This window comes from Pelophylax lessonae (assembly GCF_965119305.1).
Source record: "Pelophylax lessonae genome assembly, chromosome: 8".
Taxonomy (NCBI): Eukaryota; Metazoa; Chordata; class Amphibia; order Anura; family Ranidae; genus Pelophylax; species Pelophylax lessonae.
The window spans coordinates 226,487,159-226,505,937 of NC_138775.1; the positions used below are offsets into that span (position 1 = coordinate 226,487,159).

At 44.1% G+C, this 18,779-nt stretch overlaps 1 protein-coding gene across 4 annotated transcripts in view; it reads right to left on the reverse strand.

Annotated features, from left to right (window-relative positions):
* The window catches only part of RALGPS2 (Ral GEF with PH domain and SH3 binding motif 2), a 360,414-nt gene that overhangs the window by 76,119 nt on the left and 265,516 nt on the right, over positions 1 to 18,779 (reverse strand). The window lies entirely within an intron of this gene.

Genomic DNA, 18,779 nt, shown 5'->3' on the forward strand with positions numbered 1-18,779 from the left:
TCACACTAAATGGCTGAGGCAGAGAAAAGGGAAGCAATGATCTGGATTCTATTAAATATAATATTTCTAAAAATCTGGCTGCAGAGCTGTTTAGAAAGGACAAAAATACAGCTTTTGTTCTATCTTGAGAGAAAACAGACAATTTGTGGAAAACAATTTCTAGTGCAGCAGTTAATATGAAAATGATTGAAACACATGTTCCACATCATGCTTTATGTAAAGATACTGACTGTATATTCATGTACACATACACAAATATGCCACCTAGGGTACAAAAATACTATCTGCTCCTCGTATCAGATTTTATTTTACAAACCAACTACATTGGTTTCAAGTAAAAATCAATTGAAAAAGAAGCCAAATTTTATTTTTTAATTCTTAATTTCCAAATCTGGGAATCACTAAATAGCAAAAATAGAAAAAACCTGGTTATAAAGTAAAATATCCATTGGAGGGAGCAACCTGGCATAAATCAGCCCTACAAACCAATAGGTTTAAAAAAAAGCCATATACAGTGGGGACATTTTTTTGATCCCCTTCAGATTTTGTAAGTTTGCCCACTTACAAAGAAATGAAGGGTCTATAATTTTTATCATAGGTGTAATTTTAACCACTTCCCATCCGCGCTACAGCCTATGTACGGCTGCAGCAGGGACTCACATTTTCGGGAGGCCGTCTTTATACGGCCTCCCAGAAAGTCTCCCCGCGCGCTCCCGCGAGCGCGCATCGGGGAAAATCTGTGTCGGCCGTGTCCCTTGGACACAGCCGATCACAGATCGTGGTGAATGGCCAATCACAGCGGCCATTCACCACGTGATCGGACCGTCCAATGAGAGATGATCTCATATGTAAACATATGTGATCATCTCTCATCGCCAGCGCTCCTTCCTCACACGGAGACTGCAGTGTGAGGAAGGAGGAGAGCCGACCAGCCGCCGGGGACACCGAAGAATGTAATTAGGGCACCGATCACCAGTGCCCTGATTACACAAGGTAAAAAAACATACACTCAGTGCCTGCCATCAGTGCCCCCAATCAGTGCCCATAGTGCTGCCAGTCAGTGCCTGCTCATCTAGGCACTGATGAGCACTGACTGGCAGCACTATGGGCACTGAGTGTGGGCACTGATGGTGCTGCCAATCAGTGCTCATCAGTGCCGCCCGCCAGTGTCCATCAGTGCCATCCGCCAGTGCCCATCAGTGCCGCCTCTCAGTGCCCATCAGTGCCGCCTCTCAGTGCCCAGCAGTGCCACCTCAGTGCCCAGCAGTGCCACCTCAGTGCCCAGCAGTGCCACCTCAGTGCCCAGCAGTGCCACCTCAGTGCCCAGCAGTGCCACCTCTCAGTGCCCAGCAGTGCCACCTCTCAGTGCCCAGCAGTGCCACCTCTCAGTGCCCAGCAGTGCCACCTCTCTGTGCCCAGCAGTGCCACCTCTCTGTGCCCAGCAGTGCCACCTCTCTGTGCCCAGCAGTGCCGCCTCTCAGTGCTCATCAGTGCCGCCTCTCAGTGCTCATCAGTGCCGCCTCTCAGTGCTCATCAGTGCCGCCTCTCAGTGCTCATCAGTGCCGCCTCTCAGTGCTCATCAGTGCCGCCTATCAGTGCTCATCAGTGCGGCATATTAGTACCTCCTCATCAGTGCCCATAAGTGCCACCTCATCAGTGCCCATCAGTGCCGCCTCATCAGCGCACATCAGTGAAGGAGAAAAATGTATTTATTTTCAAAATTTACTCACAGAAAATAAGAAAATATAATATAAAATAAAGCTCTATTTGTGTGAAAAAAATGATAAAAATTTCATATGGGTACAGTGTAGCATGACCGCGCAATTGTCATTCAAAGTGTGAGAGCGCTGAAAGCTGAAAATTGGCCTGGATGGGAAGGGGGTTTAAGTGCACAGTAGGCAAGTGGTTAAATAAGAGACACAAAATACCAACCAAAAATCCAGAAAAAACACATTATACAAATGTTAAAAATTAAGTTGTAGTTTAATGAGTAAAATAAGTATTTGATCCCCAAGGAAAACATGACTTAGTACTTGGTGAAGAAACCCTCGTTGGCAAGCACAGAGGTAAGACTTTTCTTGAAGTTGGTTACCAGGTTTGCACACATCTCAGGAGGGATTTTAGTCAACTTTTTTTTACAGATAAGTCTCTAAATCCATAAGGTTTCTTGGCTGTCGCTTGGCAACTTGAAGTTTAGGCTCCCTCTATAAATTTTCTATAGGTGTAAGGTCTAGAGACTAGGCCACTCCATGACCTTAATGTGCTTCTTCTTGAGCCACTCCTTTGTTGCCTTAGCGGTATGTTTTGGATCATTGTAATGCCCGAAAGACCCATCCACGACCCATTTTCAGTGTTCTGGCTGAGGGAAGAAGGTTCTCATCCAAGATTTTACAATACATGGCCCCATCCATTGACCTTTCAATGCAGTAAAGTCAGTCTGTACTTTTAGCAGAGAAACAGCTCCAAAGCATAATGTTTCCACCTCCATGCTTGACTGTAGGGATGGTGTTCTTAGGGTCATGGTCAACATCCTTCTTCCTCCTCTCCTCAAGAAGGCACATGTACAGTAGTGCCAATGAACATCTAAATGATTCAAAGAAGGATTGGGAGAAAGTGCTGTGGTCAGATGGGACCAAAATTGTGGAAGAAAAATGTGGACTATGACCCTAAGAAACCCATCCCTACAGTCAAGCACGGAGGTGGAAATATGATGCTTTGGGGCTGTTTCTCTGTTAAAGGTACAGGCTGACTTTGCCGCATTGAAGAACCAATGGATGGGACAATGTATTGTAAAATCTTGGATGAGAACCTTCTTCCCTCAGCAAGAACACTGAAGATGGGTTGTGGATGGGTCTTCCAGCATTACAATGAGCCAAAACATACCGCCAAGGCAACAAAGGAGTGGCGCAAGAAGAAGCACATTAAAGTAATGAAGTGGCCTAGTCAGTCTCCAGACCTTAATCCTATAGAAAACTTATGGAGGGAGCTGAAACTTCCAGTTGCCAAGAGACAGCCAAAAAACCTTAAGGATATGTAAAGAAGAGTGGACCAAAATCCCCCCAGAGATGTGTGCAAACCTAGTCACCAACTACAAAATACATCTTACCTCTGTGCTTGTCAACAAGGGTTTCTCCGCCAAGTACCAAGTCATGTTTTGCTTGGGGATCAAATACTTACTTTACACACTGAACTGCAACACCGTTTTTTTTCTGGATTTTTGGTTGATATTCTGTCTCTATCATTTAAAATACACCTATGATAGAAATTATTGACCTTTCATTTCTTTGTAAATGGGAAAACTTACAAAATCTGCAGGGGATCAAATAATTATTTTCTCCACTGTATTGTCAGATAAAAAACACAGACAACCAACTAGAACATCAGTTTGATGAGGGTGAATTACTTTGCTGTATAGAAAGAAGAAAAGGGCAGACTACATGAGAGATTTTCAGATGCAAGAGATATGAAACTCAAATCTTCCTAATCTAGAAATGTGTGCCATGACACGGCACAGCCTATCCCTGCATCCTTGTGGGCAGGCATTACACCATAGTAAACTGAATTCCATTAACATTTTCCAAATATAATTTGCAGACTAGTCCCACATCAGCTAATTCGTTGATTTAATAATTATGAAAACTGGGCAAAAATTAGGCTAACAAATGGAGATAGGAAAGAGTGTCACTATCATCTGGTACTAATAAAACACTATTAGGTATTGTTTTGAATGGATTTTTAAGCAGCAGTTCCTTATGTATACAATCTAATGAACATATTTCGGTACTATTTGTTTTAAAGGAAATTAACACAATGACTCTGGAAATTATCTGCGTGCACGTATTATGCTGACCGCAAACAGAAAGATGTCTCACAGGAACACCAGGGGATGAGATACTTGGTTGAGTGATTACATTCCCACACACACATTTTCAAACAAGCTACAAAATCTTGTGCATTTTTATTTAGGTGTACCTGGGCCCAGAGTAAAGACTGCATTTGAATATTTTTAACAAGCAGTAAAAAAGCCAAGTACTCAGTATACAGCACTACCTGTCGCTCTAACTAAACAGGTCCAGAAAAAATATAGATGTGCATATCTACATAATTATAAAGTGCAGTCTTGTAATCACCCCTATTTCATCACCGCCAAAGAAGGTGCATGAATAATTCAAAACATAATCCAATAAAATTAAAAAGTTATTTCTTCACAAATAAAGTGCATATTATTCAATAAAGTGCAAAGTGACTGATGTTTTCAGGATCACTCTTGAAAACATCAGTGTATGAAGAAATGCGTAGAGTGAGATCACAGTACAGTGACATCTTTGCACAAGAAGGGGTGCTGGGCAAACACTTGCTGAATACGAGTTTTTAATCTGATGTACATATATTTTATCAGAATACAGTTTAGCACTATGATGGTTTCCCCTTTTGTGTTGTCTAAACTTTGTGCACTTACATCACTGGAATGGCTGAGGTTTCAAGGAGATTGTGAAGGACAAAGCTCTCTGTCTTAGGAATAAACTTCTTGCAAGAATAAATCTGCCTATATTATTTAAGGAATCAACACTGTCTGGTAAGAGTATCCTCATAAGGGCGAGGAGTGGAGTATGTTAAGAAAGGTGAAGGTGACATGTGGAAGTAAAAAAAGGAGGATTGTGATCATAGATATGCACTTTACGAGAGACATCTTTTGCTTTAATTTGTACTAAAAAAGTGTTGTTTGGAATTTGGCACACATGCAGTGCACAGTACTTTAATATTTTGCACTTTTTTGAATAATGCACGGTTTGTGAGAAAATGACTGTTAAGTTGTATTCAATTTACATATGCCCCCTGTTGGGTGTTGATAAAAAAAAAATGGGATTTTTGTCTTACTGTAAAATGCTTTTCTCTGATGATCATTGATTGACACAGCTCCATATCGTCTTGACCCTTGGGTTTTTGGTGGCCCCCTACAAGAGTAGGACACTAGGCGGAAAAAAGTTTGACTACGCCCATAGGGCAGTCCCAGGGGGGTATACTCCCACTTCCTGCTCTAGCTCTTCAGTTTTGTAACAAGCAGCGTCAGAAGAACAGAAACCCCAACTCAGGGGCGAGTGCTGTATCCGTCAATGAACATCAGAGAAAAGGATTTTAAAAAGGTAAGACAAAAATCCCATCTTCCCCATTCGTTCATTGACGGACACAGCTGCATATCTTCTTGACCCTTGGGATGTCCCAAAGCAGTGTCAATATGCGAGGTGGGAAGAACAAAGTAATAAAAATACTTCCCAAAGGCTAAACATTGCCAACCAGGTAAAACAGGGCTCAACTGGAGCTCACCTGACAAAATTACAACCCCAAGAGGACTAATTCTCTCCAACAGACGCCTGCATCAACTTGCGGCCAAAGGTGCCATCCGCAGATGCCAACATGTCCACCTTATAAAATTTTGTGCACAGATGACCAGGGGGTCGTCTTGCAAACCTGCCCACTGACGCTTGATGATGGAAGGCCCAAAGGCACTAAGTGCCCTCGTAGAATGCGCCTTAATAGGCAAAGGAGGATCTTAATGGAATAGGCCTGCACCACCATCTGCCTGATCCATCTGGAAATGGTCGCAGCAGACGCGGTAAGCCCCTTATGGGGTCCATCCGTAAGGAAAAACAGGGAATCCCATTTTCGGAAAGACTCAGTGGCCACCAGGTACACCCTGATAGCCTGAACCACATACAAAGAATGTAGGGCAATTTCTTTAGGGTGCTTAGGCTTAGAGCACAAGGAAATCAACACAATATCTTTATTTAAATGGAAACCAGAGATAACCTTAAGAAGGAACGACTAGCAGGGATAAAGCATCACTTTATCTCCGTGAACCACCGAGTAAGGTGAACAAGGCAAGCTGCCAGCTACGACACCCTCAGTGCAGAAGAAAAAAGCCACCAAGAAGGCTACCGTCTTGGACAATGTAATCTAAATAATCTCGCAAGTATTTCCAACAGTGGTTACTGAGGAACCGATAACCAAGTGGAGGTTCCACGAGGGGAAGGAAACCGCATTGGGGGAGCCAAGTAGCGAACCCCCTGGACAAAAGTATGAACCCCAGAAAGCGTAGCCAAAGGATGATAAAAAGCAAACCACCAATGGCGGAACATGGCCCTTGATGGTACTTGAGGCCAGACGCTGCTCAACATCTCGTTGGAGGAAGTCAAACTCCCAGTCCCCGAAAAGGAGTGGGGGAGAACCCCAGGGGATTCACATCCGCAAGTACACTCTTCAAACGTGATGGTAAATCTACCTAGAAGTAGATGTACTAAGCTTACAGCAATGTGGAAATCACCAATTCAGACAACCCTCTAGCCTTCAGCTCCTGGCTTCCGACAGCCAAGCCGTTAAAGCCAGCTAAAGCAAAGATAAAAGCAAGATAGAAGATTTGCCCTTGAGCCAACAGATCTCCCCTAAGAGGGAGTCTCCAAGGAGCATTGACGACCAACCATATCAGATCTGCGTACCAAGTCTGGCGAGGCCAGTCTGGAGTCACTAGGATGGCTGTAATCCCTTCTGCCTCGAGCCTACGCAGGAGTCTTAGCAGAAATACTAGAAGAGGAAAGACTTATATCAGACGGTACTGGCCCCAAAGGAGCCACAAGTGCAGCATCTGGGCTGTCGGGCCAGAGGATCCCGAAACCGTGCCACAAACCCAAGCACCTTACTGCTGAGACGAGAGGCCAACAGGACCAACTCGGGAGTTCCCAACTGGAGCCACTATGGACCAAACACTTTCCAGATCCTTCTAGAGTCCAGATGCCCTGAGCACAATCCATACCAAACAACGCCACCCCACTCGGACAGGCTGGCATCTGTGGTGACCACTGTCCAATACGAGGGGAAGGAAGATTTACTCAAAGCACCGAAGAAAGCCACTGAAGCAGGGACCTTCTTGTACCCCGGCACAACAGGATCAGATTGTCTAGACTGTGGATTCTTGCTCCACATGGCAAGTATCCCTCTTGCAGAGGTCTCGTGTGGACAGATTTTGGAACTCATCCAATGGGAGCAACACCCTGGCTGAGGTCGAGTCCAAAACAGACCAAGATAGTCCAACTAGGTGGACAGAACCAGAGCCAATACTCAGAAATAAAATTTCCAACTGAACTCCTGCAGAGTTGGCACAGTATTCTCCCAGTTGTCCGTCAGAGCAGTCGGAGACTCTGCTCGCAGAAGATGTAGGGATGCCATTACCGTACGAATGGACTCCATTCTAAACCTCTGTACCTGCACAAAGCGGTTTAGAGCTTGAGGTCCAAGATTGGACGTACCTTACTTTCCTTCCTGGGACCTGCAAACATGTTTGAATAAAACCCATGAAACAAAGGTTCCGATTCTGAGACCGGAATAATCACCCCGCGTAGTAGCAAGTTTTGCACCGCCCCAAAGAGACCTCTGGGGATAAACGCAGGTTGGAAGAAAAGAACCTCTCTGGAGGAGAAGACCAAAAACTCGATCCTTTAGCTGGACCAAATCAGCTCGTGGACCCACTTGTCTTGAATCAGGGAGGTCCACGGGTCCTGAAGGAAGCGAAGAGGCCCTCTGTCAACCCAAATACAGGTGATGTCACCCTTTCAGGCAGAAGAGGGCTAGTATGCAGGTCTGGAAGGACCCAGGCTCGGCATACCAGACTAGGTCCTCATGAAACCTCCGAAGTAGTATAGTAGCCATATGGTTTACTTTTGCTTGGAAAAGATTGAGGGCGACTGCCTATCCTCCCAGGAGAGAAGGTTTGGGGGGTGAACCCCACAGAGGAAGGGGACTCCCTGCTTCACCCGCTTTGGGAGGGCATGCTACCTTTTCCATTGAGGGGGTTTTAAAGGTTTGAGTCACAATGATGCAAACTGCCACTGCCCTAGATCTGTAGATCACCCTATGGCTAAATGCACCTTGCTGTATCAAGGCTGAGGATAAAACGCCAGAAACAATGTCTCAGCCTGGCCTTGCATCTTCCATTGGATGGAATGTAGGTAAAGATTGCCAAGGCATTGCCAAGGGATGACTGATCTGGAAGCTGCAAGAATCAGCAATGACTGTAGATTCAGTCGGAGAAGGGACTTCTCCATGTGAAGAACCTTGTGTAGTCTGCTCAATATTCCAGGAAGAAATTGGACCCCCATTGTTTGCCAGTGTCCTCTCCGGAAGATAACAGCATATAACCCATTGTCTTAAATAATGGAAGCCTTTTTCCTGTACTATACCTTCCAGTAAAAAACAAAACTAATGAAGCCATCAAAACATCCAGAGACTAGTAAGCTTTAAAACTATATATAAATAATTTCCATTATTCTGGGCTGCAGTAGCCAACTTGGAGAGAGTGGTGTGTGGATTAGATGCATGTGAGCATGGCACTTAAATCAACAACTATGGAAGAATGAAGCTGCACAGAGGTGAAGAGTTACAGCACTAGCAGGTACAGCTGATAGATAAAACAGCAACATACACTATTGTCATTGTATGAAGCTTGTACATGTAGACTCCAATGAAAATTATAAATAAAATGATTACATGTAGCACATGGCAAAAGTTGTGATAGTTGGAAAAACTGAAACTTGGAAAAAATGGTATAGAAGCTTAGTACATTTCAGTTCTGGGCAATTAGCCATGCTGGTCATTATAACTTATTGCTGCAGTAGCTTTTACAGTAAGCCTACACATGTATATTACAAAATACATTTACTAAATTTCCTGGACCACAGAGTGGTCATAGAACCACATAAGTATTGGTAAAGCTTGAGGGCCCATTTACACTATTATGTTGCAATAATGTGCAGGTATGCAAGCTATGGCATCAAGCATTCCATTTTTTATGGCACCCTAAAGTAACTGCGGAAAAAAAAAAAATCTGAACTGAGATGAACAAATGTAGAACAGGATTATTATGGCTTATCTGAAATTAAATGCATTGCCATTTGTGCTACATCGCAATGCAACCTAGTGTGAACAGGCCATTCCCTCAAGGTAAATCTTACAAAAATCTGGGCAATCCATACTGTTATTATAGGAAATGGGCCATTGATGACCACTCCTAAGTGGTGCCAATTGCCTGGATTCTTTACTAATCCAAAATCTATGAAAAAAAAAATGTAGATTGTGAGTTCTGATGTAACCTACTGCATAGTTCAATGACTCAAAGTACTAAAGACAGACACACCTGGATTCTTTACTAAGCCAAAATCAATAAAAAAAAAAAAATATCCTTTGGGAAAGTTTTCTAACGAAACGCATCAGAATGATGCCAAGGACAGCCTGATGTGCTTGCTTATTATATGCTTGTACCTCTGGATGTCTGTAAGTGTACTTCCCCTTTTTTAATACATTTGTTTTGCGCATTTACACAATGTTTGTTCCCTCTGGTTTTATTCCTCATGTCATCTGTGCGTTGAGACTTCCTTTCTTCTGAATCCATCTTATGACCACTGTTTGGAACATCGGAGGGCACTGCAGGCATTTGGAGATACCAAGAATTCCATGTTACCAGCCTATTTAACCCTTTTGCCATATGGTAGTTTGGGTCCAAAGTCTCTGGTGAGTGCATTATCATTTCTCCTCTGATGGTGTTGGGGTCTGGCAGCCACTGTGACCACATCTACCACTTTTGGATGATTTTCTGCACAATTCACACAGGACTTTATGTATTCACCATCTTTGGTGAATCCTTATGCACATGGACTAGTGTGTTCAGTCATTATTTAGCGCTGCACGTTATTTACTTTGTTTATATTTTGCTAACCATATGTCTGTTTTTTGTGCTAGCGGCTTTAGTTGTATTTAGTTAGTGCAGTTGATCACTTTTTTTCCTTCTACATTGCAATGCAACCTAGTGTGAACAGTCCATTCCCTCAAGGTAAACCTTACAAAAATCTGGGCAATTCATACTGTTATTATAGGAAATCGGCCATTGATGACCACTCCTAAGTGGTGCCAATTGCCTGGATTCTTTACTAATCCAAAATCTATTTAAAAAAAAAAATGTAGATTATGATTTCTGATGTAACCTACTGCATGGTTCAATGACTCAAAGTACTAAAGACAGACACACCTGGATTCTATACTAATCCAAAATCTATTAAAAAAATGTAGATTGTGAGTTCTGATGTAACCTACTGCATGGTTCAATGACTCAAAGTACTAAAGACAGAGACACACAAGTATCTAGTATTACCAGAAAGATATGCAGTGGTAGTGTACATGTTTGTCCACATACTGGTGTAATTTATAAAGATAAATGCACAACCAGAATAGACATTTGTATATTAATTTTGAAATGTCCATGCCTGACAGGTTAATTGTAATAGCAGTGTTACAGAATCATTTATAGGTAAGGGCAGAGACACCACCAGGAATGCAAATTACATTTTTCAATTATGTTTCCTTTTTTTTTTTTACAAATAGGGACAACCACCAATCTTGATAGTCAGATGTGTGCCTGAATAGGAAGCAAGCTCCCCCCTACCTGAACCCCATTGTACCTTCTATGTCCATTACGTTCTTCCCATTTTTGTTTCATAGAGCCTGTTGGCATTTTTTCATTTACAGGCATGTGTTTACAATTGTATAAGAATGACGAACCTCTCCTGTTTTCTGTCATGCAAATTAGACATTTTGCAATGCATATACACAATTGATTGCTGACACACAACAGAAACAGAAGTCAGACACGTTCTGTATGGTATTTTTCTCAAGAAAGACCAACTAGAAGTGGAATGGTGCCAAGAGTAGGCACCAAGAAATACATCAGTGCATTAAATATTAAACTTATGTCCAGCCAAAACCCCTGCCAGCTTTTTACTGCTATCAGGGGGCTCCATTACACCGATTTACCTAATTTTCCCGCTGACAGTGTTTTATTAGACGGAAAGTAAGGGGAACTTTTTTTCTGCATCTCTGCTACAGATTTTTCCTCACTTCCTTTGCAAATTCAGTGTTTATTGAAAAAGGGAATAGGCATACAATACAATTGATCGCAATGGTACACATACAAACACAGTAGGTAAACAGGTAACAAGTCATGAAACAAAAACATACCTAAGGACTTATAATATCTCAGTGATAAACCGTATACGAGAGGTCAAAAGCGATCTGCGGGGCGCCAGCCTCCCAAAGAGGTCTCCCTCTCCACCAGCTTCTCTCAAATTGCCGGCATATGGAGATGATGAGGAACTAATCTGGTGACCTGATTGTCCCGCAGTCGTCGAGAGGTAGCTAGTGCACGTATGCCCAGGGGGAGAGAAACTTTCCAGAAGGGGGGTAGAGCAGGAGGAAAATAAGGAAGAAGAGAGTACAGAACAGTAGGGGGGGGGGGTAGGGAGAGGAGAAAGAGAAAAAAAGGGGGGGGGAGAAAGGGGAGAAGGGTTAAGGGTAGAAAGTTGGGGGGGATGGCCAACCTGATCGCCGTAACAGGTTAGGTGATCAAAACGTTGTATTCTGCGGAAAAACTGAATTCATGCCATTAGTACCATTGTTTGAGGAACTTCTCTCTTGAGCCCCTTTTGGCCGCCACAAGCTCTTCCATTTCGTCGATATTTGCTACTTTTCGCAACCACATTACTACCGTGGGGGGCTGCGACTGTTTCCAGAGAAGAGGGATACAGCTCTTGGCCGCCGTGAATAGGAGCGGCAGGATCGACTTCCGATAGGACGATTGCGGAAAGCTATTGTGGTGGAGGAAGAGCGCAGGATTCCGAGTGAGGGCATGGTCCATGAATTTTTGCGTAATGCGCAGTACCTCAGCCCAAAAGGGGCTGCAGGACCAGAAGATGTGGAGAAGAGATCCCACTTCTTCCCCGCAGCGCCAACAGAGATCAGAGCAGGAGGGGAACATCTTGTGCAGCCTGGCCGGGGTGTAATACCACCAGGTCAGGAACTTGTAGCCAGCCTCCTGATATTTGGAGCACGTAGAAGTCTTATAAGTGAAGAAGGAAATACGCTCCACCTGGTGGTCCAATAGCGAAAGCCCCATGTCCCTTTCCCAGCGGGTGAGGTACAAGGGTTTGAAAGAAGGCTCAGGGCTCGTCAGAAGACGGTACAGCAAGGATACCGTGTGGCGTAATGGAGAGTCCGATGCACAGAGATCTTCCAAAGGAGTGAGGCGTCTCACAAATGACGCCGCTGGTGGTAAGGATTGCAGGAAGCGAGCCAGCTGTATCTTTTGCCAGAAGAACAAGGCGGCAAAAGAGCTGTCTGAAAAAAGAGTCTGCCGAGAGACCCATTGTCCGTGACGAATGAAATGTCTGGCCTGGTGGAGACCTCTGGTCTACAGGATGCAAAAACCCGGATCTGTCAGGCCTGGGGTGAAGTCTAGGTTTTCGAGCACCAGAAACAGAGGGGAAGGCAAAGTCGCAATAAGGCCATCTCTGCACATCCTACGTCCCAACCCCAGAGTGGCTCCTATGGTCGGGTGATCTGATGCCCCGTCTAGGCAGGGCAGAGGCGCCCCAGAATAGCGATTCCGGAGGAGAGTCCCGAAGCTCCGTTCAATGCGTACCCACTGTTTTAGAGGTCCATGTACATGCCAGTCCAGAATCCTGGCAAGATGACGAGATGCATAGTACTGCGTTGCGTCTGGAAAGGCCATGCCTCCACTTAGCTTGGGCATACAAAGAACCCTCAGGGCCAGGCAGGGGGGGGGGGGGGGACTCCGGAGCCAAAGAAACCTACGGAAGGTCTCGTTTATCTTCCGGAGGAAGGCCTGGGGAATAAAAATTGGAAGAGCTTGCAGCACATAGAGCAGACGCGGCATAATCATTTTTTTAATGTTACAGCGCCCAAACCAAGGAGGAAATCCCAGTTGACCCGATCGAACGCCTTTTCGGCATCCGTCGAGAGAAGCAGCATGGGGGTCTTCTGGGCGCACGCCAGGTGCAGCAAGTCAATAGCCTACGTGGTGTTATCCCGTGCTTCCCGGGTAGGCACAAAGCCCACCTGATCGTCCTGGACTAACTGTGGGAACAGGGGAGCCAGGCGAGAGGCCAGAATCTTGGTAAAAAGCTTTAAGTCCACATTGAGGAGCAAGATAGGCCTAACTCTGGCACAGGAGGGGATCCTTGCCCTCCTTCGCTATCACTGTTATGTGTGCGCGAAGTGAGTCTACTGGAAACTCCGCCGCCGAGCCTGTCAAGTTGTATGCGGCAAGGAAATGCGGGGCGAGGATCTCTTCAAAACACTTGTAATAGGCCAGAGAGTAGCCATCAGGCCCTGGCGCCTTGCCACCCTGAGATACCGCCAGGGCCCCCGAGAGCTCGTCAGGGTGAAGCGGCTCTTCCAATTGCTCCAGAGCCTCCACGGAGAGACCGGGAGGCCCGAAGTCCTTATGTACTCCTGGATCTTAGACCCGAATGTCTCCCGGGTGGACAAAGATGCGTCCGGGGCTAGGTTATGCAGTGAGGCATAATAGCGGCGGAAGGCCTCTGCTATGTGCTCTGTAGCCTGAACCTTCCGGTGCGACGTCGAGAGAATCTCTGGGATAAACGTCCATGCTCTTTGTTGGCGTAGTGCGCGTGCTAGGATCCTACCACACTTATTGCCATGCTCATAGAATACACGTCTGCATTTGGCCAACGAAGCCTTCGCCCTGAAAAGGGCCAGGGAACGCAACTGCTCACAAAGAACAGTCCGCTCCTGTGCCAGTGACCGTTTGTGAGTGGCCTCCAAAGATGCGATGCGCAGCAGCAGATCTCTCATCTGGCGGGCTCTTTCTCGTTTGCGTTGAGACCCGAGTTTAATCAGAATGCCACGCATATAACGCTTATGAGCTTCCCACACCATCAACGGGGGACTCTCTGGAAGCATTTTCCTCACTTCCTGTTGAATCTGTGGTCAGCCAGATAGGAAGATAATATAGCATATTGGAAAACATTCTTGGCAGGATAAAAGTTGTCCCTCACCCTAACCAAAATGAACATTTTGGTTGACATACACTTTACAGAACATATATACAAGGTGTTCTTAAACCCAGGACCCTTCATTCACTATATCTGGTCTTCCACAGTACATGGAAATGCAAGTATTTTAATAAATATAAACTGCGAAATACCTTTTCTCATTAGCAATATATAGCAGTCTTGTGACTTCTATCAGTGTCTGGTTAAAGCTTGTAGGAGGTTTCATTATACTCTGACTTTCCTATGAGGCTGCAGGACCCCTGACCCTCTGTCAACATGCAATGTTCCAAAAAAAAAAAAAAAAAAAAACCTCTCTAGCAATACACACCAAACTTAGGATATGTAGAGCGACTCCAAAGGCCCTGTGCCATCATGAGATAAATTGGGGACAGTGGAAGAAGGGGAGGATCTGAGAAGAAAGGATCAAACAGCCTTTTTACATAGTTCGCTTAGGTTCCACAGTGAGTATAACAAGCATGCTTTACTGCATATACAGACTGAGTTTACTCTTGTGGGCTTAGTAACACTTTAAGTCTTCATGCACACTGGACATTTTAACCACTTTAGCTATGGAAGGTTTAACCCCCTTTATCACCAGGCCTATTTGTGATACAGCACTGCGTTACTTTAACTGACAATTGTGCGGTTGTGCGATGTTGTACCCAAATAAAATTTATGTCCTTTTTACCCCCACAAATACTGCTTTATTTTGGTGGTATTTGATCGCCTCTGCAGCTTTTATTTTTGGCGCTATAAACAAAAAAATTTAGAAAAAAACGTTTTACTTTTCTGCTATAAAACACACCCAATAAAAAAAATGTAAAAAAAAAATCTATTTTTTTTCATCAGTTTAGGCCAATATGTATTCTGCTATGTTTCTGGTAAAAAAAATCCCAATAACCATAGTTTTGATTGGTTTGCACAAAAGTTATTGTGTCTACAAACTGAGATTTTTATTTATTTTTTTTGTACTAGTAATGGCAGCGATCAGTGACTTATAGCGGGACTGCGACATTGCGGCAGACAAATCGAATGCTAAAGCCCCGTACACACGTACCGATTGTCGGCCGTAAATATTCGGCCGCCGACCGATCGGCCGATTGTAGGCTTGTTAGTATAATGCTTCCGACAGCGCATTTTCGGCTGAACAGAATCTGTCGTGCAGACTTAAAAATATTTGTTGGCCGTCACCAGAACGGCCGATTGTTCGCCAGTCAGTACAGATTTCGGCCGACAGACAGCAGATTAGCAAGACTGGGCATGCTCAGAAAAGAAAAAAAGACAAGGAAAGTTAACCATCACATGACATCACTTCTGCAGTCGGCTGTTGGCTGACAAAATTTGTGTGCAGTCTTTTGCAGTTTTCAACAGACACGACAGCCCTGGACAAAAGACGGCCGATCGTTCGGCCGACGATCAGTACGTGTGTACGGGGCTTTAGTGACACTTTTAGGTGACCCGTGACACCAATACAGTGATCAGTACTAAAAAATATGCACTGTCACTGTGTCACTGTACTAATGACATTGGCAGGGAAGGGGTAAACATCAGGGGCAATCAAAGGGTTAAATGTGTTCCTAGGGAGTGCTTGCCAACTGTGTGTGTGTGTGTGTGGGGGGGGGGGGGTGCTTGTACTGTGGTAAGACAGAACCGTGTTCCTACTTGGCAGAAACATAGGATCTCTGTCTTCTCTTGCCACAGAACAATGATCTGCCTTGTTTACATGGCAGACCAGTGTTCTTGCTCTCTCAGGAACGATCGTCGGGTCCCCCCCAGACCCGTTGATTTGCTCCTGTGTTCAATCACAGCAGGAGCTGGGCCCCCATGCTGCGCCCCAAACCCTGAAATAACAGGCAACGTACAGGTACGCGATTCTGCCTGTAGGAGCCATTGCCTCCGCGTACATGTACGTAGGGCAGTCGGCAACTGGTAACGCTGCTATTAGGGGAGTAGGGATTTATTTTCTCTGCCTCAATGCCAGCACATGCAGGAGCAGCAACGCTTTGGCAGAAAGCGTAAGCGTGTCTAAATGCCCTTTAACGCTAGGCACGTCAAACGCTTGAGCATTAATTCAGTTCAACCGCCAGAATAATATTTTATTCTGGCCAATGAAATGAACTGCCAAGCATTCGACATGCCTAAACAAGTTTGCACATATTTTTCAAGTGTTTCTTTAGCCAAAAATGCTACTGCCAGGGAGGAAAGGCTTCTAGGAGAAATGGCCAAACACCCTATGTGCATGAGCCCTTAAAGCGATATTAACCTTCTGCCGACCGCCACACGACTATTTACGTCGGCAGTCAGCCCCTCACAGGCAAAGCGACGTAGTACTACGTCGCTAGCCTGTGAGGCTCTAGGGGGAGAGCGCGCGACGCCGGAGGCACGCTCCCGCCCCCGCTTGTTCACGGACCCCCCGCGCGATCACTCGCGATTGTCCGGTAGAGCGGGAGAAAGGCAGGCGGCTAATGTAAACAAAGCCGCCTGTCATTCTCCCCTGTGTAAGTGCAGAGATCATATGGTCCTGCTAGGCAGGATCGTATTTCTCTGTAGTTACACAAACAGCCATATCCAATACAATTTTTAACTTTAATGTGACCTATATACTGTACAACTCAGTTAAACAAAAAAACTGAAATTATTTAGGTGGAGGGAAGTAAAAATAAACAAAAATAATATGGTTGCATAAGTGTGCAACTAATAATTTGTCAAAGCACCCTTAAATTTTATTAGAGCACTCAGTCTTTTTGGTTTGAGTCTATCAGCATGGCACATCTGGAACTGGCAATATTTGCCCACTCTTCTGAACAAAAACACTCCAAAACTGTCAGATTGCGAGGGCATCCCCTGTGCACAACCCTCTTCAGATCACAACACAGATTTTCAATCAGATTCAAGGTCTGTGCTCTGGCTAGGCCATTCCAAAACTTTGAATCTTCTTCTGGTGAAACCATTCCTTTGTTGATTTGGATGTATGCTTTGGGTCATTGTCATGCTGAAAGATGAAGTTACTTTTCATGTTCAGCTTTCTAGCAGAAGCCTGAAGGTTTTGTACTAATATTGACTGGTATTTGGAACTGTTCATAATTCCCTCTACTGTGACTAAGATCCCTGTTCCAGCTGAAGAAAAACAGCCCACGGCATGCTGCTGCCACCACCATGCTTCACTGTGGGTATGGTGTTCTTTTGGTGATGTGCAGTGTTGTTTTTGCGCCAACATATTTGGAAATATGGCCAAAAAATTTAACTTTGGTTTAATCAGATCATAACACATTTTCCCCACATGCTTTGGAGAGACTTCAGATGTGTTTTTGCAAAATTTAGCCGGGTGTGGATGTTTTTCTTCGTAAGAAAAGGCTTTCGTCTTGCCACTATACCCCATAGCCCAGACATATGAAGAACTCGGGAGATTGTTGTCATATGTACCACACAGCCAGTACTTGCCAGATATTTCTGCAACTCCTTTAATGTGGCTATAGGCCTTTTGGCAGCCTCCCTGACCAGTTTTCTTCTCAACTTTTCATTTTTTCAATTTTGGAGGGACGTCCAGTTTTTGGTAAAGTCACTCTTGTGCCATATTTTCTCCACTTGATCACTGTGTTCCATGATATATCTAATGCCTTGGAATTCTTTTGTACCCTTCTCCTGACTGATACCTTTTAACGGGATCCCTCTGATGCTTAGGAAGCTCTCTGCGGACCCTGGCTTTTGCTGTAGGATGCGACCATACACTATACAATTTTTCTGTACAATTTCCCTCTAGATTTACCCAAACCATATAATAGGCGGTCAAACTTAAACACTTTCAATTTGTATGCAATCAGGCAGACCCTTGCACTAATTAATCAGAGGCATTTTAAATGATGGCAGGTGTGTACTGACTCCTATTTAACATGAGTTTGAACATGATTGCCTAATTTTGAACACAGCGACATCCATAGTTCATTTTTTTTTTTTACTCCCCCCCTTTCAAAAATATTTCAGTTTGTTTTTCAATTGAGTTGTGCAGTTTATAGGCCACATTAAAGGTGTAAAACGTTCTGACATTATTTGTCTTTGTCTCAATTTTTTTTACATCACAGAAACCTGACATTTTCACACGGGTGTGTAGACTTTTTATATCCACAGTACATCCCCAGTTATAGGAGGGTGTGCACACTTCTGCAACCACATTATTTTAGTTTTGTTTTTACTTCAGCCCTATAAGATTTCAGTTTGTTTTCCAATTGGGTTGCACAGTTTATAGGTCCCATTAAAGGTGGAAAAAGTTCTAAAATGATTTATCTTTCTCATTTTTTTACATTACAGAAACCTGACATTTTAACAGGGGTGTTTAGACTTTTTATATCCACTCAAATTTTATATCCCTTTTATATCCCTTTTATCTCAGACTCAAATTTTTAACATGTCAGAGGCATCATGCCTGTGACAAAAAAGATAAAGGGTATACTGAAAAAGACAGATGGCAAATGACCAGAATCTTACAGTAAAAGGCGTAGGTGGGGGATTATGGGAAACAGGATTAAAAGACGTATTTCATTTAGAGAGGTGTACTGTTCATATTACAATTCCTCCACTTCTTTTCTGTCTTTGTCCTAGTTTAAATAAATCTGGAATGAATTAAGAGTGAAATATTTGTGGGACTGAGCAATGAAAATATCTAGAATGAAAAGCAACACATTTTCAGTGGTGGCCGGAGTTCTCTTTTATGTACAGATTCACGAATAAGTATTACAAAATGTCTCTACAGGCCCACGTGGACCTCTCATCCACACTGCAAGTCTTCAGTAGATTTCAAACAATGTTTTGTGGCTTGTGTTAAAGCGGAGTTCCGGCCACAAAATCGACATAAATCGATTTTGGGCCATT